Genomic DNA, 22,547 nt, shown 5'->3' with positions numbered 1-22,547 from the left:
CGCACCTTAATCATGTACAGAAAGTGGTAAATAAATGTTATGCAATTATTTTCCAAGTTGATTTGACAGAATTCATGAGCTATGAACAATATTATGAGAATTGTTCATAGAGTCTATTTAAGGCACTGACAAGCCTAATATATTTAAGGTGCTCTTGAACATAAAGATGTCACTTCATTTTAATGACCTCCACTTGAATTAAACATTAATATAAAATACTTGCCTCAGGAAAACTAAAATATGGAAATGTTAAATTTTTTCAAAGGTTAAATGATTTGATATGTTTTAGCTATCTAAAGTTTAAAATTATACACATATACTACACTAACTTATAAGTCGAACCTGTCCTTCTATACCTAATATATGAATATATATTAGAGGTCAGTAAACTATAGCCTATGGTCAAAATGTAGCTCCTTCCTTATTTTTTCCCAATTATTTATTTATTTATTTATTTTTAAAGATTTTATCTATTTATAAAGGGGAGGGGAGGGAGAGAGAAATATCAATGTATGGTTGCCTCTCGTGTGTCCCCTGTTGGAAACTGGCCTGCAACCCAGGCATGTACCCTGACTGGGAATCGAACCATGATCCTTTGGTTCACAGGCCCATGCTCAATTCACTGAGCTACACCAGCCAGGGCCTCTTTCCTTATTTTTTTATAAATAAAGTTTTATTGGGACACAGTCATGTTCATTTGACTATATATTGTCTGTGGCTGCTTTCATGCTACAACAGCAGAGATGAGTAGTTGCGATAGAGACCAGCTGCCTAGCAAACTCTAAATATTAACTCTCTTTTCCCACCCATCTGTTAGAGAGTTGATAATGTAAGCCCTGGCTGGGTAGCTTAGTTGGTTAGAGCATTATTCCAATACACCAAGGTTGCAGGTTCGATACCTGGTCCGGGTACATAGAAGAATCAATCAATGAATGCACTAACAAGCAGAACAACAAAAATCAAGGTTTCACTCCCTCTCTCTCTTTAAAAATCAATAAAAATAAAAAGAAGTATTAAAAAAAGAAAATATATGTGTGTGTATATGTGGGATTCCCCTCCCAATATCTTTTTAAAACCTATCATATTCTGTCAGCACACTGTAGCCATCTCAGCATTTATTAGATTGCAAATGATTGAAAATTTTTACTCTAACATTAGCTAAATGTTCCTCATTAATAACAAATCTTCGCACTATGCTAAAAAGGACTTAGATTTGTCAACTAAGCCATCATTAGAAAGCAAAAGATTGGAAAATTTTTTTTCTACGTTGACACTTTCTAACCAGTTTGCATTTCCTGAGTCATTAAGCTTACAGATAATAACATTGCTGATATTGTCAAGAGAGGGGAATTAGGAAAGCTGAAACTTCAAATACCGGGTGTCAAAAGAATTCCCTTAACATAGCTTTCTTCCCAATTTCTTCTTTCATTTTTATTACTTCTTTCCTCTTATTTTTATTTTAGTCAGTTAAGTATTTTCTCATTTTTTGCAGAACACTGGAACATAACTGAAGTGTTTCATAAAATACAATTACTTTATTCCTCCTTATATTTTGTGTGTTTCTATATACATATGTAAGCATAAGTCACTTTTGCTTAAAACAAGATTTCTTTATCAGCAACATTACAAAATATTTCTTCACTATTAAGGAGAGATTCCTGGGAGAAAAAATGCATTACTCACAGCACTTCACCCACAGAGCCCAATATAGATTTAGCAGCATGTTTTGCACTGTCCTGATATACTGTGGTAGGAATGATGGGCATGCTTAAAAGAATCAGATTAAAATTACCCCTTTTCCTTGCACCTCTGGAACAACACACTCAGACCTCAGTGAAATGATAAACCACTACAGTGTCTATTATTCCTTCTGTTCTCTCCCTCTCTCATTTTCTCAGATGCAAAGACACACATACTTACCTATCCATTACTGCTACCCCATTGTTATTAAATTGCCAATACTCTACTTTGGCCCAGAGAGTGAGTTAGGAGCATCATTTTTAGGAATCTGGTCCAAATCCTGGCTTTTTCTCAATCCTCCAACCACATAGCCATTCATATACAAGTTATTTACCCATCTTTGTGTTGGTTTCCTTATCTAGAAAATGAGAATAGTAATTTTCATTGCATTGTTGTAACTATTACATAAGATAATACCTATTGTTAAGGACTAAATGTTTGTGTCCCCCAAAATTCATGGGCAGAAGCTCTAATCACCAATGTGATAGTATTTAGAAGAGAAGCATTTGGGAGATAGGTTTAGATGAAGTTCTGAAGTCTGGGCTGTCATGGTAGGTATAGTGCTCTTATAAAACAGGGAAGAGACACCACAGCTTGCCTCCTCTGTCATGTGACAATGCACAGAGAAGATGGCCATTTATGAGCCTGGAGGCAGATCCTCTTCAGGAGTCAAATCTCCAGTCACTTTCATTTTTGGACTTCCCAGCCTCCAGAACCGTGAGAGATAAAAGTCTATTGTTAAAGCACCCAGTCTCTGGATGTTTGAAATGTTTCTTTTATTATTTTATTGATATAATTTACATGTAACACTGTATAAGTTTAAGATATACAACACATTGACTGGATACATTTGCATATTGCAATATGATTAGCACCATAGCATTAGGCAAAACCTCGACTACATCATATAATTACCATTTCTTTTTATAAATATATATACATATATATTTTATTGTTGTTTGATTACAGTTGTCCCCTTTTTCTCCCCATTACTCTCCCCTGCCCTACCTAACTCCCACCTGTCACATTCAGCCCTCCTCACTCCTCCACCCCATTGTCTTTGTCCTTTATACATGTTTCTAGACTTGACTGTTCCTCTTTGTTCCCCCATTATCCCCTTCCCCCTCCTCTCTGGTTACTGTCAGTTTGTTTTTTTATTTCCATGTCTCTGGTTCTATTTGGCTCACTTGTTTGTTTTGTTGATTAGGTTCTACTTATAGGTGAGATCATATGGTATTTGTCCCTCACCACCTGGCTTATCTCACTTAGCATAACACTCTCCGGTTCTATCCTTTTTTGTGGTGAGAATATTTAAGTTCTAGTGTCTTAGCAATTTTGAACTTTATAATATAGCATTGTTAACTATAATCAAAATGCTATGCATTAGATTTCCAGGACTTATTGATGTTGTTGCAAGTCTGTACCCTTGGACATCTCCCAAATCCTCCCCTTCACCTGCTGAGAACCACCATTTTACTCTGTTTCTACTTCAGCTTTTTTTCAGATTCCACATATAAGTAATATTATATAATATTTGTCTTCCTCTAGTTTATCTCAGTAAGTATCATGCCCTCGAAGTCTATCCATATTGTTACAAATGGCAGAATCTCTTTCTTTCTCATGGTTGAATAATATTCCATTATGATTAATGAAATACACACACACATATAGCACATCTCCCTGTCAGAGCAGCTATCATCAAGAAGGACCATATAATGATGCAGCAATCCTACTTCTGGGCACATATCCAATGACAATGAAAACAGGATATCAAAAACTCATCTGCACTCTCATGTTTGTTACAGCATTATTTACAATAGTCAAGATATGGAAACAACCTAAGTGTCCATGAACAGAAAAATGATAACAAAGATGTAGAGATTTTATATATACATATATAGTTATAGCAGCCCCAGCTGACTAAGACACCCCAAAATGACAAGTTCTATACCTAGTATGCAGACTGCTCATCAAATGTTAGCTATTACAAATTTTCTCTGACAACGGAAATACCTGAAAATAAATTTTAAATTCTATTTCTCAACCACTCACTGCATATTTTCATTTCCTTTTGTGTTTACTTTCATGACTCTACTTCTATTTTATTTGTCAAAGAGTCTTAGTAAGTATTAATATATTTGTGTGTTTAAAATTATTTTCAATCTAATTCTTCACATTTTTACTGTTCCAATGAATAGATTTGTATTGGCTGATACAGAGACTTTGCTATACTCATTCTCTGTATGTGGACACAGAATTTAGAAATATTGTATTTTCCTAGAAATACTATTTTTTCCTAGAAGTAAGATTTAAAATATTTTGGTGCCTGACAATCATTTTGCCTTAAGATTATTTATAGATGTGGGCAGGGAGAAGGAAGGCACATTTAAATAACATTGAATTTCATGACACTAATATACTCTAATGGTCCAGACTTTCTCACCCCTTTTCCAACTCTAATTTCAACCCCATCACAAACTATTTCAGAGGAAACTTTCCAAATTCAGTGTTTAGACAAAGTCTCAATGGTTCTCCGTAACCAACAGGATAAACTCTAAACTATCTCCATGACCTGGTGTTATTCCAAATCTCTATCCAACCTCCAGAATTAACTTCTACAGATCTTGGCTCCAACCAAGCTGGACCGTTACTAAAATCCAAAAGCATTAGTTACACCTCAGCAACCTTGCTCAGTTTTCTCTGCCCAGACCAGTTTGCCGTACTTTCCATATATAAACTCAATGTTCATGGTAGTCCTACTAATGCAATAAAGTCTTCCCTGACTATTCAAGTATATGCTGGGTATTTCCTTTAATTAATAAGTGAATTTCTTATTTATACCACCAAACTTTGCTCTTAGTATTCACTCATTTATTCTTCAAATGGATGTTGAGTGACTCCTATATGCCATCCATCCAATCTCTTATGGTGATATATAATACATACTTTGTTTTCCATCATTGAAGAGTTGACAAATGAGTAAGTTAACAATTGTATTGCAGAGTGATACCTCCTATGACAGAATGTGTTATTGGATCTCAAAGGAAGAGCTTCTTCAAATTGAACTATTCTAAGTTTGGACATTGTAAGTGAAATATTTGGAGAGCTCTTGCTAGTAGTTGCTGTAACACATTCCATAAGATGAGGCACCTGCCTTTCATCAAATCCTGCAGTAAAACAAATAATGCTAAAACAAAGCTCTGTGACCTACTGGTATTGTTAACTATTTAATATATTTGCTTCAGATACCAAATTAGTCCAGCTGGATAATTACAAAGGTATCTTGTTGTGAAAAGTGCTTCTAGGGCAATTACATATATATAAACTCCGTGGCAAAACACTGAAAATCATGTGTCTCTTTTGAGAAAATAATTTATTTTGCTTCCTTTTGGAAGGCAATTAATGAAACAATCTTCTTTTTTACATGAGGCTCCTATAATTGTCTCAGTATGAAACTATGAAAGGCAGCCTCACGATGAAAACTAATCAACTAGAAATTCTGTTTCTATAAGCAAGATAAAGCATCTCTTTCTGGAGGAGCGAGAGTTTCCACATACACTTGATAATCAAACCACATGTTCCTAAATGAGGACTCTAACTAGACAGTGCAGTTTGACATCATAGAAACTATGTATGAGTACAGATAGGTTATGTTTTCCAAGAGAAATGGCTTTTTAAATGCTGAGTTGATTTTGCTAAGAAACTGAGAGTGCACAGTAAGAACAATAAAAAAATGAAATTCATTTCAAATTACCATAGATCATGTAGAATCTAATTGTTTTAAAACTATGTAGCTTAAAATTCTGTGGTTTGCCGGTGAATGTTCAACAATAATTTCAAGGTCAGGGGAAGAGAGTGATTTGTAGCATTTGTCAGGTTCTTGTGAATTGTTACAAGTTGGCTCCAAGCTACCAGAGGTGTGAATGTTCTCACACCATTCCAAATGAGACTTAGTATTCTCTCTTGTGAATATGGTACACTATAAAGGTGCAACTGGTTTATCCCAGAGAATACTCTGTGTACAACCAGTTTTTTAAAAAGGTTTTATTTTTTACTTTTAGAGAGAGGGCAAGGGAGGGAGAAAGAGAGGGAGAGAAACAGCAAAGTGTGGCTGCCTCTCATGTGGTCCCCCCTGGGGACCTGGCCCGCAACCCAGGCACGTGCTCGAATCAGCAACCCCTTTGTTCTCAGGCCGGCCCTTTGGTTTACAGGTCAGCACTCAACCCACTGAGCCACACTAGCCAGGGTTACAAACACTTGTATGTTGCTAATGATGATTAATATATTCACTGCTATGGACTGTCAGGTGCATCGTAAACTGCAAAGAAGTTGTTCGAAGTATCATCCTACAAAAAGAAAACAGCTACCCAAAATCAGAATGTGCACTGTCCCTTAGTCACCAGATTATGCTGGCTATATATGGCTTCATAAAGTCTTAAGAAATATCTGAACTAAAAGTGGTTCTTACTTTTAGATGATTAATTAAGAGAACACATATTAGTCCCCTTCCCCTAAAAAAAATGGATTTATTAGTTTCTAAGTGGAAAAGTCTAAGCATTGTTTGATGCACCATAATTTAGGAGTCAGAATTCATCACATGACTAAAAGTAATTTATAAAAAGTTGCCCATCAGAAGTTTTTTATTAGTTTTTTTGTATTTCTTTGTGTTTATTTATTTATTTATTTAATTGTTTTTATATGGTACATATACACAATGGAATTCTATGCAGCAGAGAGAAAGAAGGAGCTCCTCCCTTTTGCAACAGCATGGATGGAACTGGAAAGCATTATGCTGAGTGAAATAAGCCAGGTGTTGAAGGACAAATACCATAAGTTTATTAGTTTTTTTAATCGCAGATGTAATAAAATGAAGTTACCTCTCACCAGGAAGGCTTTGAACATTTTATAATTCCTCAAAGTCACATTGTTTTTGATTTCCAAGATATGCCTTTGGTTTGAGAGGTCAAAAATTTCAAAGTGAGTTTTCTAGTTAAAAACACAGAAGGCAAAACATCTTGCGAATCATTTGGTAATGTACTGATTTTCAATGTACTGTCTCAAACATAATGCAGTACTGCTCAAGTGATGGTTATTTCTAGTTTAATCTTCACTCAGTTTAAAGAGTTTTGTGTAGTGCTAGTATACTAGAGTTATTAAAAGATATTTAAGTGGTATTCAAATTGATTTTGAAGTTAATAAATGATTCTTGAAAAGAGCAACTTGATTATAGGAATTATATCATGGTAAAGGGCTACTTTCCCTTTTTAAACCAAAGCATCATTGTCCCTTTTTACTCATAAATCTGAACCTTCAGAACACATGCTTTTCAGGCTCATTTGTCCAAAGTAGGACAGAAAATAAAGTGGCAAACTCAAATAAACTTAAATAGCTATTTTAAACACTTGAAACCATTGCAATAATTTTAGAGAGACTAGAATGTAAATACAGGCATATAATGGGTCATAGAGGGGTCATTTACAGTCTACTTCATTCTACCATTTCTCTGACAACAGCTATCTCTAAGGCATATCAACACATTTCTAGATGCAATTCCATTTTTAAAGACACATGCAGCATTTATGTATAATGCATGGAAGTCCTAAGTCAGAAACAGCAAAGGTCTGACCCTGTTGATGAAAAGGGAGCTAATGGCTAGGCCAGCAGGGTTCCAAAAGAGATAATGGTGTCCTACTGATAAATAAAACTTAATGCAGCTCTAGAAAGTCAGCAATTGATTTTCTGCTCACTAGTGGGATCCCTTCTCTCCCCCCAGAGTGAATCTAAGCAGAGTGGAGTCTGGAGTGTTCACCTTCTGAAAGCCTATTAAGCCTTTCAGGACCAGGTTATGTTTTTTACTGCACAGAAAGATGCATGGCATCTTGCTGACCTCATAGTGAATTGTTTCATGGATCTGTTCAATTCTGATATTTATATCGTAGACATAGTCCCAAAAAGAGAGATTTGCAAGGCTAGGTAGAAATGTATTGTTTACTTTCACACAGCAAAACATTAGCTCTTTGGAACTGACTGTTTCTGTTTAGCCACTAAAAGGGTCAATGTGGGCAGCATCAGTGCGATACTCAAGCAAACTAATACGTGTACTACGGGTTCTACCCATGAGGGCGACTGTAAAAAATGGAAAGCTAAAATAAATCCCCTTTTTTCCATTACTGACCCCAGTGAGTGCTAAGTATAATGGTATTTTCATCTTTTGTTTTTTTTTCCCCAATGTGGTTTTTTTTTTTTTCACACCAGGAAGTGCACTGCACCTTTCATTTGCCTGCACAACAGAAGAGCCACCAGGGAAAATGATTTTCAGCCTTTGCTATCTAGTCTTAATTGGGTTACAATCAAAGGATTGACTGGAGATAGGTTGTGTATTTTAACATGTATACTCCCTCCAGACTATTTCATGACTTTCTTGTTGAGGTCATTATAATTGCTAACATAATACTGCAACAATATAAATGAAGTATGACACGCTGCTGACCTCATTGTATGGCTATATTCTGGAAGTGTCTATTCAGAAGCCTGACTGGGGAAATATTCATTCATATTTCCTTTTGTCCTTAATAGTTATGTTCTATGGTCCAGGGCTGTCCAAGCCATGGCCCATGGGCCACATGTGGCTGAATGTGGCGCAACACACAATTGTAAAGTTACTTAAAACATTATAAATTTTTTTGTGCTTATGTGTGATGTATTTAATGTGTGGCCCAAGATAATTCTTCTTCTTCCAGTGTGGCCGAAAGTTTGGACACTCCTGTCATATCACTCCATTGTCCTAGATTAGTGTGGTAGATTAAAAGAATATAAATTCTTCCATCTCTGTATGACAACCCTCTTAAGAATGATGTTGAACCTTCTAACATGAGACAAAATCTATTCCTCGCCCTGGCTGGTGTAGCTCAGTGGATTGAGTGCGGACCTGAGAACCACATGATCGTGGTTCGATTCCCAGTCAGGGCACATGCTTGGGTTGCAGGCCAGTTCCCAGCAGGGGACTCACGAGAGGCAACCATACATTGATATTTCTCTCCCTCTCTCCTTCCCTTCCTCTCTAAAAATAAATAAATAAAATCTTTTTTAAAAATCTGCTTCTCAATCTTTTGAACCTGGGCTTGGCCATGTAACTTGCTGTGGTCAATGAGACATCAGCAAAAGTGACACAAGGACAGACATGAAAAGTACTTATATTTGGAGCTTCTACTCTCTTGCTCATTCTGGGACCCCTTTTGTCAATATATGAACTAGCCTGGACTAGTCCCCTTGAAGATGTCAAAGTACATAAGGACAGAAGCTCAGTCACTCTGGCAGAAGTCTCAAATATAGCAGTCAAGCCCAGCTGACCTCATTCAACCACAGAGATACCATGGTAGTTGAGACCTAAACTGATGACTCACAGAGCTGTGAGCAAATGAATGATTATTGTATTGGGGGCATTGGTTGCAAAGACTAAATGATACAGTCAGGATGGTTTAGTAAGGGTTAAGGGCCTGACATAAAGGTGGTGGGGAGCATCTCTACACAAGCCAGTGGTGCAATATATATGGCTTAACCCCCCAAAGCAAATTGGATTCAGCATATTCCTCTTTTGGATTTGAACAGAGTTACAAAGTGGAATTTCCAAACTATGGGTAATAATAATGTTGAAAGATGATCTACTTTGACTGTGGTCACCATTGTGTTCCTATTTGTTAGGAGAGAACAAGGTTTGAACAAGGAAAAAAAAACAGAACAGATATATACAGAACTGGAAAAAATCCTTTTGAGTATTGAATGAGACAACTTGTGACCACGGAGACTGAGAGAAAGACAGAGCTTCAGTTCCTAACAAGTCTCTAGGTCCCAGTTCCACACCGAAGGAAATGTATTACACTCTGGATCCTGTGCGCATGATTTCTGTATGATTCTACTAAAGGTTCTAAGGTTTTAGGTTGCAAAGAACAAAGACCCGTGAATGCTTAATCAGAGAATAGGGGTTGCTCTTTGTAGTCCAAATAGTCAACTAAAATAAATAGTACTTATATAAATAAAAGGTGACATGCAAGAAAAATGGGAATAGAATGAAAAAATATTTTTGTGAATTTTATAATTTTACTCATTAATTTAAGATCACTCACAATTTCTAGTAAAATATTATGTCAAATTAAGTATATACAAGATTTTAGATAAATATAGTCAACAAATTAATAGTTGAACGTTATACTTAACAAAGCAGGCCTAATATATAGAGTAGTTAATGATATTGAATCAATGTTAACTTCTCAATTTTGATAATTCTACAATGGTTACTTATTTATCTAATTAAATTTATTGGGGTGACTTTGGTTGTTAATACATCATATAGGTTTCAAGTGCACATTTCTATGATACATGGTCTGTATATTCCATTGTGATTGCCCACCTTTCAAAGTCAAATCATCTTCCATCACCATATATTTGGCCTCATTTACCTTTTACTACCCCCACTCCCCCTTCCCTCTGGTGACTACCTAACTGTTGTTTGTGTCTATCAGTTTCAGTTTTATATCCCATATATGAGTGAAATTATATGGTTCTTAGATTTTCCTGACTTTTTTCAGTTAGCAAAATATTCTCAGGGTCCATCCATGTTGTCACAAATGGCAGTATTTCATCTTCTTTAATGCCTGAGTACTAATCCATTCTATATATGAACCACACCTTCTTTATCCAGTCTTCTATTGAAAGACACTTTGTCTCCATGTCTCTGCCACCATGAATACTGCTGCAATGAACACGGGGGTGCATATATCTTTTCAAATAAAGGTTTTTCAAAATTTTCAGTAAATACCCAGAAGAAGGATTAGGGGGTCTTACAGTAACTCTGTTCTCATTTTTTTGAGGAACTGTTATGCTCTTTTCCACAGTGGCTGCACCTGTCTACATCCCCACCGGCAGTGAATGAGGGTTCCTGTTCTCCACAGCCTCTCCAACACCTGTCCCTACCTGTCTTGTTGATAATAGCCATTCTAACAGGTGTAAGGTAAGTATGGCATTGTAATTTTGATGTGCATTTCCCTAATAGCTAGTGAAGTTGAGCAACTCTTCATATATCCATTGGCCTTTTGCATGTCTTCTTGGGACAAGTGTGTGTTCAGGTCCTTTGCCCATTTTTAAATCAGATTGTATGTTTGGTGTTGAGTTTTTTATATTTTGGATATTAACCCACCATCAGAGCTGATGTTTGTAAATATCATCTCCCATTCAATTGGTTGCCTTTTTGTGTTGTTGGTGGGTTTTTTTGTGTGCAGAAGCTTTTTAGTTTGATATAGTCCCATTCATTTATTCTTATCATTGCTTCTCTTGCCTTTGGGGTCAAATTTATGAAATGTTTTCTAAGACCAAGGTCTATAAGTGTAGTACATATGTTTTCTTCTATGCAGTTTATGGTTTCAGATCTTATATTTAGGTCTTTGATCCATTTTTGAATTATTTTTTTATACATGGGGAAAAACTATAGCCTAGTTTCATTCTTTCACATGTGGCTCTCCAATTTTCCAAGCACCATTTATTGAAGAGGTTTTCTCTTCTCCATTGTGTGTTAGCTTCTTTGTTAAAAATTATTTGCCCATATACATGTGGTTTTATTTCTGGGCTCTCAATTCTGTTCTGCTTTTCTATATACTAACAATGAAATTTCAGAAAAAGACATTAAAAATTCATTTTATGATTGCAAAAAAATATGTAGGAATAAACTAAACAAAGGATGTGAAGGGCCCATATACTGAAAACTATAAAACATTATTAAAAAGATTGAAAAACACAAAATGAAATGGAAAGATATTCTGTGCTCATGGATTGGAAGAATCAACATAGTTTTTTTAAATGACCATACTACCCAAAGTGTTATACATATTTAATGTAATTCCAATTAAAATCCCAATGCCATTTTTTAAAGAAATAGAACCAAAAAAATTAGATTTCTATGGAACCACAGAAAACTCCAAATAGTAAAAGCAATCCTGAGAAAAGAGAATGAAGCCAGAGTTATCACACTACCTGACTTCTACTTATACTAGAGCAATGGTAATCAAAATAAAAAAGTTTTGGTGGAAAACCAGACACTGTCCAATGGAAATATTATGGTTATTTAAGTTGTTGAAATTTGGAGCAGGTAGACAGGAACTCTGTCCTATATTCGGAACTTTTTCTAAGTTTAAAATTATTTCAAAATAAAAACATTAATATATATAAAATACTAGACTAAGGACATTTTTAATCTTATTTTATTTCCCAATGAAGTCCCACTGAAATAACAAAAAACTACATGAAGGAAAGAGTCTTTCCGTTCTCCCATTAAAGCAAAACAAAAGGTGGAATTGGCTAACTGGAAGAATTGAGAACTTTGTGGATAAAAGTAAAGAGGTGGGATCACTCATTTGAGGAATCAGAGTAAAGAAAATGTCCACCCTGACCAGAAGAAAGAGGGTTCTGCTGTACAGAGGTAAGCTATTCTTCTCAAAAGATCCCTGGAGACCCTCCAAAACTAGCACCAATGAGTTCAGAGACATAAGTCATGAAACAATAATCATGCTGATTCACTAATCAGGGCTTCTCAAACATGTCTACATCCCCGCATGTATAGACAATGAATACATTCATGTGGAGTGACAAACTGACACAGTGAGAGGCATACTTCAGGCAGATTTGTCTTGTGGAAGTTTGTTCAATGCATTTCATTTGGAAGTATCTGCAGACAAGAAGTATTTTGCAACAATGTAGGCCAAGACCACAGACAGATCTTATATTGTGCCAATGAGACTGTACTGATTTTGACTTTCTGAGACACTAATGAAATTTGAAGCCAGTCTAGGAACATCAGATGAGAACGTCAAAGTCAGATGAAATGCCTGCCAAGAACCAAGTGTCATGTGCTTACCATTTTTGGCCACAGCATTGGGCAGGGTGAATTTGAAGCAGATGGGATTCATGGAAATATAAGGCAGATAAGACTGAACACAACTAACATAATTAATAATAAAATGTGAGCACTCTGGAAACCAGTCACAGATGTCAATTTCTCTTTTTCTGTGTAGTCCATTAACAATTGAGATTTTGAGTTAAAGGACAGGCAAGACCAAAGTTAATGGAGATTGTGACCTAAGTGGCACAATGAACTAATTGGTAAATCAAGAGATGATGAGTCAATTTTTGTTGAACTTGAAGAAAGGAGAGAGCACACAGAAAATGGGAAAATAAAGCAGGAGAGATGAGGTAACAGGAAGATGTCCCAGTGAACACTTACAGTAGGAAGGTGGGTGAATAAAATGTGTTGTTTGGAAGAAAGGCAAGTGGAAAATATGCAGGGTCCTGTTAAAATGGTAAAAGTAGCCCTGGCTGGTGTAGCTCAGTGGATTGAGTGTGGGCCTGTCAACCACACGATCGTGGTTCAATTCCCAGTCAGGGCACATGTCTGGGTTGCAGGCCAGTTCCCCGCAGGGGACTCACAAGAAGCAACCATACATTGATGTTTCTCTCTTTCTCTCCTTCCCTTCCTCTCTAAAGATAAATAAATAAAAAATCTTTAAAAAATGGTAAAAGTAGATAATCACAGAAGGAAAAAGAAAAGTGGTGGCATATCCACAATGAAGGAAGATGAGAAAGAAAATGAGTCACAACATAGACATCACTGGAGATGCTACAGATGCTCACATCCAATGCTGACCTCCTTACATTTTGCTTATTGCTATGTTACAAGGAATTAGAAGTCATTATGGAAGGGGAAATTCAAAGGAAAAAATAACAACATTTAAATTTATCTACTGTCAGTATTTCAACACCAATGTACTTTTCCTGCAACTGACAAAATTCAAATTGCAATAAACACATTTTAAATTTTCTTCATTGATTTTCTGGTGAAATTGGTTCCTTCTTATTTGACAAATATTAGAAAAGCTGTAATTTAACTCTCATTCAGCTGCTTTTTTTTTGTTCTGATAATTGCATTTCAAATGCCATTCACACAAATGCCTGCAAATACAAGTACTTTTTAAATATGGCTCTTAATTTTGCTTTATCTTAACATAAGAAAATGGGTAATAAGATGGGTCCTGTCTCCTGGGTTATCAGAGATAACCTTGACTTTTAAGTCAAGTCAATCTAACAAGGAGTGACTGCAAGTCATCCCTGGCTCCTTTTGTGCCAGATAGTCTGTGTTAATGTCTTGGTGGTCCTAGATCAGTTGTTGGGAAGGAAGTGTCAATATCATTAAAACCACTGTCTCAACTGTATACACTTAGTATCCAGAATAGACTCTCAGCAACCATTTCCTTTATTATCTGCAGATAAATACAGTGTGGCACTCTGTGAGTACATGAGATATCAGGTGCCACATGCCTTTCCTGGATTTAAATTAGTAAGAATTCTGTCCCCAGGGTTCTCTGTGTTGTATTTTTATAGACTAAGGTCTTTTTTCAAATAAAATTCCAATTGTGACCTAACAGGTCCTGGACATTTGTCATCCTATAGGATTCTGTGATGACTATCTGAGTGGTGCCAAGTACTCTATAAATTTGTTTCATAAAAAGGAATATTTACAAAAAATAGTAAGTGCAAATGTTTCATATCACACACACATCAAATTGATACAGTTGAAATCTATTTTGAGTCTTTGCATGTAGCTTACTTGTGCAAGTTTACAAAGGATTTGTCCCCACAAATACTCCCAAACCAAATGCTTACCTATAGTTCAAAACCAAAAGAATCAGAAAATACTGGCTGGATTTTTAAATACATTGCTTTTGATGTAGTATGAAGTATATTCTGAAGTACTTCCTCATTAGTTTACTAAAGCTACTTCTTCAAATTACCCAAAACGCAACGTATGAGACTTAATTGTATGCCAAGGGAACATCTCTTTACTGTTTGCAAATCACATAAGGATTCCACACCTTTTCAAGTGGAGGGTTAGTTTTCATTTTCCAGACTGCTGTGTAGAGTAGAAGGTAGAAAATATCAGAAAATAAGTCAGAGGTAAATTGAATCACTGCTTCCAATTATTCACTCCTTCGTTGTAATAGAATTTTCCATCCATATCTTTAGCCATGCGATTTTGAGTGTCTCCTACAAGGAGTGGGCAGAGTATTTACCTTCAATACATGTGCTTTAGACTTCTGTATGACTTCCTTTGAACCATGAAACATGAATGGAAGTTACACTTTGCCTAGAACAAGCTGAGTTTTTAAAAGGTGTTCCATGTTTCTGACAGCTCTCCTGGAGTTTCCACCTTTTGCAATGGGAGGAACATGTCCCAGGTAGCAATTTCTCCTGGAGCATGGATCCCCAAATTAGCAATTAGGGAATACACTTGAATCTAACCCAAACCCTTTAATCCAGCATAGCTAAGTAGAGCAGAGGCAAGAGAAGACAAGATCAGCTAAAACACCATAATCTGTGTAGACCCTTGATCATGAACTAAATTACTGGTATTGCAAACACTGAGCTTTTAGTTGAGTTGTTTCTCAACAAACAACACTGAGTTGTTCTTTATGCAGCGTTATCAATGTAGCCTGCCCGGTCAAATCCCATAGTGAGGTGTCATTGTTAGCTACTTATTTTTCTCCTGGAATTTTTTAGCAGGTGACAGGAATGAAGGTACAGACACAGCAGGTTTATGTAATCCAGCAACACTTACTAAGCACCAATTGTATACAGGATTAGATTCCTCAGGACCTAGGGATCTATATCTACTGATTGGGTAGACCACCACCAATCATCATTATACAATCACCAATTATATAATAATGCACCCAAAGCATCAGAAAACCAATTTTTTTAAGTTCCAAGGGAACTTAAACTTCCATGGGAATGTATACCAAGGTTGACCATATCTTGGACCATAAAGTAAACCTCAACATATTTAAAATAATTAAAATTATACAAAATGTGTTCTCTGACCAGAGTGGACTCAATCTAGCAAGCTTAATGGAAAGATGAGAGAAATATTTCCTAACATTTGGAAACTATACAACACACTACTAAATAATGTTTGGGTCAAATAAGAAGTCTTAATGAATATCAAAAATCCATTGACCTAAATAAAAATGAAAACACCACATGTCAAAATTTGAGATGGAGCCAAACCAGAGCTAAGAAGAAATTTGCAAACGCTAAATGCATATGTTAGAAAATAAGAAGGCTCTCAAATCAATAATCTAATCTCCCAATTCAAGAATCTAGAAAAAGTAGATCAAAGTGAACTCAAATCAAGCTGAATGAAGAAAACAACAAAGACAAGGGCAGAAATCAATAAAATTGAAATGTGAAAGCATAAAGAAAGTCAATGAAACAATGAGCTTTTTCAGTGAAAAGCTCAATAAAATTGTCAAACATTTAACAAGACTTACATAAAAAAGAGAATATCCAAATTATTAATATCAGGAATGAAACAATAGCTATCACTAAAGACACCAAGAACACCAAAAGGATAATCAGTGAATGCTCTGAAAAATTCTACATATATTAATTTGGCAACTTACGTAAAATGGACCGATTCCTCAAAAAAAAAAGTGCCACAACTCACACAATATAAAATTAATTATTTGAATAGTCCTGTAACAATTAAGAAAACTAAATTCATAATAAAACACTCTCAAAAAATAAAACTTCATGTGCAGATAATTTCACTGGACAATTCTATCAAACATTTAAAGAAGCATTAGCACCAACTGTACACATCTTCTTCCAAAAATAGAAGATGGAATGCTTTCCATTCATTTTATAAAGCTAATATTAATGTGATACCTAATATCCCTTTATGAATATATACACAAAATCTTTCACAAAATATTATATAACTTATAATATTTTAACAACATAATTTGCATGATTTAACATTATATATTAATATTATATGGGAAATGCAGTAAAAAGGAAAAAAGAACAAATAATAAATGCACACTGCTGTCACCTCCGAGGTGTGGGATTTTAAGTGACTTTTATGTTGTGCTTCAATCCATGAATTTTCAGTGGGCAATATCACCCCATGGGTGCCAAATTTCATTGATTACAATGGTTTTTGACACTCCTAAGGGCCACAGTGCACAGATATACCATATATTCATGATATTGAAATCTCATAAGCTGGGTGAGCAGAAAAAAATATATAAAATGGTTCCTTAGTGGGGCAATAATGACTTTGGAAAACACTAACTTGTGGTTTTTGGTGTTTGAATTTTCCTTATGTGCGTTCCTGTATAAACACAAACACACAGGCACAGCTTTTCATTTTGAATGACAGCTCTCTTCATTTTCCAAAAGTAGAAGTCTTATTATTGTACTAACATTTTAGGAACATTTCCATCATGAATGATAAAAGTAGGCAAAAAAAAATTATGGTATGGCTTAAAAGGGCAAGACATAGTGATTGCAGGTAGATAAGGCATCGCTATGTTTTAGAATATTCATTAAAACCCTTTAGAAATCTATTTACATTGAGTGAGATTTCTTTACTCTGCAGTAAACTTGAGGTCTGAATAATGTCATAGAAAAAGTGCACCAGGCAGAATTAAACAGGCAAGGGAGTCTTTATGAAAGACTCTTGCAATAAGGGAGACAGACAGACCACCTGCACCAAAACAAAAGGTAAGAGGTTTTAAGCATTTGGATAAGCACAAAAGTACTAAAGGGCCTTAGTGTAGTGGCTTGGCCAATGTGATTAGGCCATCTGTGTTTGCTAATTTGTCCCATATCTATCAAAGTTAGGTTCCTACTTTCCTACAAAAGATTGGAAGAAAGGGCTCCTGGCTCCCTTGATGATTACATTTCAAAGGGAAAACTCCCAGCTCTCTGAGCTTTACATCCCTGGGAAGTAAAGCTGGCAAGAGCCTGGGAAATCATTTATATCTCAAAGGAGCAGGAAAGAATTTACAATTTCAACTTTTCTAAAGTGAATGCTCTAAGAACAGGGAGTCAGAGACTTACAGTCATGAAGACATCTGTCTACAGCTTAGTCACGGGAACTCAAAGGCTGTCTCAGTCAATAAGCACTCCACAAAGTGCTTTCATTTATGAGGCCCTTAAGGTATCTTGTGTACTAAAATTATATTTTATTGTTATCCTCTGGCTAACAATTAATGCAATACCCCAGAGTGACTCTAAAAAAGAAAAAACAGAGCAGTTAAGTTCTCATTTGATATAAAAAAATGGGTTGTAAAAACCTTTCTATAATTTTTAAGGAGTGACAGGTTATATTGGTGACTTAAAAAGCTGAAGTAAAATATTTTAAACTGTAAAAATGGTGCTATATGCACATTTAAGGGGACCCCTTCTAATTACCACTCATTATAATTTACTAGCTTTCAGAATAGCTTTAAGAATAATAATTTAGTAGCTTTAAGAATAATAATATAATTTAGTAGCTTTAAGAATAATATTCTTTATTAGGAAAGCTTAACTTTTCCTTTTGTTTGTTTTTTAATCTACCTAACTGTCTGCTACTCTTTTGACTGGAGAGAAAAGGAGTAGCCAAAGAGGAATACTATTGGTAAAATGAAGAAAATCACAAAGAATTTGAGAAGGTTTAAGATATTTTCTCCTATTTCCACATCAAACGTGTAAATTAGGATTATATGAATGGTTTAGGAATATACTTAGATAACGTGAACCAAAACATTGAGGGAAAAGGAGCAATATATTTTGTTGAATGCAAGTGAATAACTGAATAAAATGCGTGCTGATAATTACGGGGCAGTGTGCTCACCCAGAGAACCTTGAGGGAGTCTGAAGTACTCTTCAACATGTGTGTTGCAGCAGAAGGAAATCTACTGCACAAAATATTCATTAGCCTATCCTGAAGAATCTTGGGGTTCTATCTAGTTCCCAGCTCACTATAGCTATTCATTGTTGCTATTTTATATCCTTTCTTAATAACATGGTCTTCGATTAAAGAAAGAAAAATGTGAATACTTTGAAGTCAGAATTACTGTGGGGAAGTGCATTCAAGTCAGGCTTCACACACTGGAAAATCTGAATACTCCAATGCAAAATTGCTGAAAACAGCATTTTGATGCTTCGGGACAGTTCATTATGCCAGGCTCTGCTGCCGATGAAATGGTGAAGGCAGCAGAAAAACTGCACTGCATTATATTGTAAGACTGCATTATAATTAAGTGTTACTGCTGTGTTTGTGGCTTCCAGAAAAATTATTAACAGCGCTCTGTCAGAGAATTAAAAACATGGACCGTGCAGCTATTTCTTTTGATTTTCTAAAATTCACACCCTACTCCAACTGTTCTGTTCTTTTTGCATTTGTGCATGATATTTTTAACATGAAATTTGTGTATGTCTAACATCTAGTAAATAAACAAATATATGCATTTGCCAAGACATTTTCTTTTGATCTTTCTTACACCTACGCTGTCAAGAAATAAAAAGGCACACACACATATATATGAAATGCATACATATGGATAAAAATATACATTGTATAATAGAGAGAACTACATAAGTCATACTATATATTTAATTCAGAAATCCAGACTAAGCCTTGGGACAATAAAGAAACTTGAAACTTGAAAAGCAAAGATTTGTATTTGTGAATAGAAAAATCACCTTGTGGTTTCCTAAAACCATGGGTGTCTGAGGTTTCTGAGGACACATTTTTTCCCAGAAACAATGTTCTACTTGATGGCTTTGTTTGCTCAGAAATACATTTAGCCCGGATGGAGGAGAGCAGTGTTCGTACCATGAAAAGACCTGTCCACGGAGTAAGAAAATGATTATTTGATGAAAAGTTTCTTACCAACTTTCACCTTGAATGCAGTGACTGCTCCATAGCAATTGTTCTCGAAGATTCTGGTTACTTGTAGTTTTAGACACATGGGATGAGGGTATGGGTGTAAGGGGATCACAAGGAGTTTGTGTTATTTTTATTTGTCCATTGTCACATTCCATGAAGCTATAAACATTTAGAATAAAATGGCTACAAGTCTTTTCTCCCCCAAGCCCTAAGGTGTGTGCATTTAAAAAAAAATCGATAGTCTTAAAACAAGATCAAGTCTCTACTTAGATGATAAAAGACACGTCTTTGTGTAAACGAACAACTGGTGTAAGGTTCATTTCCATTTCTGAAGAACATCTAGACAATAGCTTTCCAAGCATAACAACACTAAAGTGGAGTTCAGGGATGTGTTTGCAATTCTTTGATAAATAGTCGATGGGCTCCAAGGAGGTGAGATTCGGAGAAAGAAGAAAGTACCTCAAATGCTGTCTGAGAAAGAGCATAGGAGTTCATTTTTTCTTCATCTCTCCACCCTGGCTTCCTTTCCTTTGCCTTTCATTTTCGAAAGTGCTACTGTTCAAATTGCCTTCAGGGTGTGAAAAGGAATAGAGGTTTAAGGAGGGGGTTGGGGGGAAAGTTCCAGATACTAGTGAACTTTGAAGCAAAGAGACAGAATAAACAGATGGAAATGCGAAGCTACAGAAGGAGGGAAGGAAGTTAACAAGGTTCTTCTCAAGTGGTTATTTATAAGTGCTGCTGGTATTTTAAACTGAAATTGCTGCATTGTGAAGATACGATTGCTTTTTCAATTCATCCGGTAGCTGTGAAGTCAGGACCTACTGTGTGTGTCAGGTTCGGAGTACCCTGTCTTCTGGTCTAGGGAAGCAGGCAGCCTAAATCCTTGCTGCTCAGCCTGTGTTCTGGGAACTGCAGTGCTGGCATTGCCCTGACTCAGAATCTGCATTTTAACGAGATCCCCATGCAATTCCTGTGCACATTACAGTTTGAGAAACTTTAAATATATCACTATAGATGTATTTCAAACAGATGTGCCTTGACATTCTGAGAGCACACATGGGGCAGGCGACCTAATTTGAAGTCTGAGGAAAGACGTCACCTTGGGGTTATAAAATAGACCTGAAGGATGCGCCAGAGTTATTTAATCAAGTAAATGCATACAGTGAGTTTAGACAGTGATCTGGGCAGAAGGAATCCTCCTTGGTACATACTTAAGAAAGTTCAGTTTGGCTAAAATTAAAAGTGTAATTAGGCAGACAGAGATGGTTAATGGTAGGGGAATGTGAGCGGGGCCTAACCCAATCAAGGATTTGGGACTTTATCCCCTGGGTAACATCAAATTCATCACAACATGTTTTCACAACTTGGAGAATGGTTTTGAGGTAGACAAGGTGGCAACGGAAAGATGCCCTCAGCTGAGTCCCAAACCCCAATTTCTTCAGGAAATGTATAAATTGGATCTTAGTTCCTTCTTTGTTTCAAAGAAACAGAAGAAATTAGTATAATCCTTAAACAGTGTTGGGTGGTTTTTACTCATTTTGTGTTCTAGAATGGAGGGATGTTTTCCAACAAAACCAGTATCAGTGGCCATTTGTGTGATCATGTCTGTAGTCAGTATGGATTGAAAAGAGAGGCCAACTGTTGGCTCTTTTCTCCCCAGCTTCAAGGCACCATCTGCCGAAAGTCACAGCTATATAGAAAATGGTGGATCTTCTGGATGAACTTAATTTCGTCTTTTATATCTAAAATGTTTAAGGCCAGTTCTAGGATGATGTTCACAGTATCATATGCAAGCCCTGCTCTAAACACTTCAACTCAGCCTGATTTATCTACAAACCACACATTTACCAGAGCGTAAAGTTATCACATGCTCCAGGGGCCATTTAGAGCCATTGCTGAAGCGAATGAGCACTACTGGGCACACGCAAACACACCCCAATCGTACAGGTTTTAAAATAACTTTGACTTCAATATAGATTTGAATTCTGGGCTGGTTGCTTCTACCCTGACTCCTTGCCTCTGAGCTCTCCATAGTTCATGGTGATGCAAAGAACCTTGTTTTTACACCTTATTCTTTCCTGTGTTACTTCTTTGCTGACCAGTGTGATCTCTGATCGCAGGTCCTGCCTATCAGCACATGGATTTCAGGCAGGAAAACTCAGGCTGCACGAAGTCTGTTTTCTGTCTGAAACATATGAGGAGCAAGTAAGTCAAGAGAATGTTAACATCTCCATGTTCCATGCAGATGGGAAATGCGACCAAGTGTTTTCTTAACATTTTATGATCCTGAATGTGCATACCGGGGCAATGCTATGCAAATTCTTTATTATTTTTTATTAAAGAATTTATTTTTAAGAGTGGTTTGCATTTCACAGACAGATTGAAAGAAATAGAGATTTTACACATATGTGCTGCCTTCACATATGCACTGCTTCTCCCATCATCAGTATCCCTCACCAGAGTGGTACCTGTGTTACAACTGATGAACCTACATCAACACATCATAATCAGCCAAAGTTCAGAGTTTATAGTAGGGCTCACTGTTCATGTTGTACATTTTATGGGTTTGGACAGATACCTAATATAGTATCACTCAGAATATATTCACTGCACTCAAAATCCTGTTCTCTATTCATTCATCTCTCCAGACCCCACAGACCCCACTCCCAGTAAACGCTGATCTTTTTACTGTTTTCATAATTTGGCCTTTTACAAAAGGTCATATAGTTGGAATCATATACTGTGTAGCCTCTTTCACTGGGCTTCTTTCACTTAGTAATATGCATTTAATTTTCCTCCATGTCTTCTGAAGGCCATTCTGATACGCTTGTAGTTGTATCTTACTACATCTTTTTAGTCTGTTTCTATTTTGTTTTCTTGTTTACTTTGTTCATTAGATTCCACATATAAGTAAAATTATTTAGTATTTGTCTTTCTCTTATTGAATTATTTCACTAGCAAACATATGATGTCAAGCATCTTTTCATATGCTTATTTCCCACTTGTTTATCTTCTCTGGTGACATGTCTGTTCAGGTGTTTGGCCC

This window comes from Sturnira hondurensis, unplaced genomic scaffold (genome assembly GCF_014824575.4).
Source record: "Sturnira hondurensis isolate 20B ecotype Veracruz unplaced genomic scaffold, ASM1482457v3 Scaffold0004622, whole genome shotgun sequence".
NCBI classification, from domain to species: Eukaryota; Metazoa; Chordata; class Mammalia; order Chiroptera; family Phyllostomidae; genus Sturnira; species Sturnira hondurensis.
Note: the sequence above shows the minus strand (reverse complement) of the source record.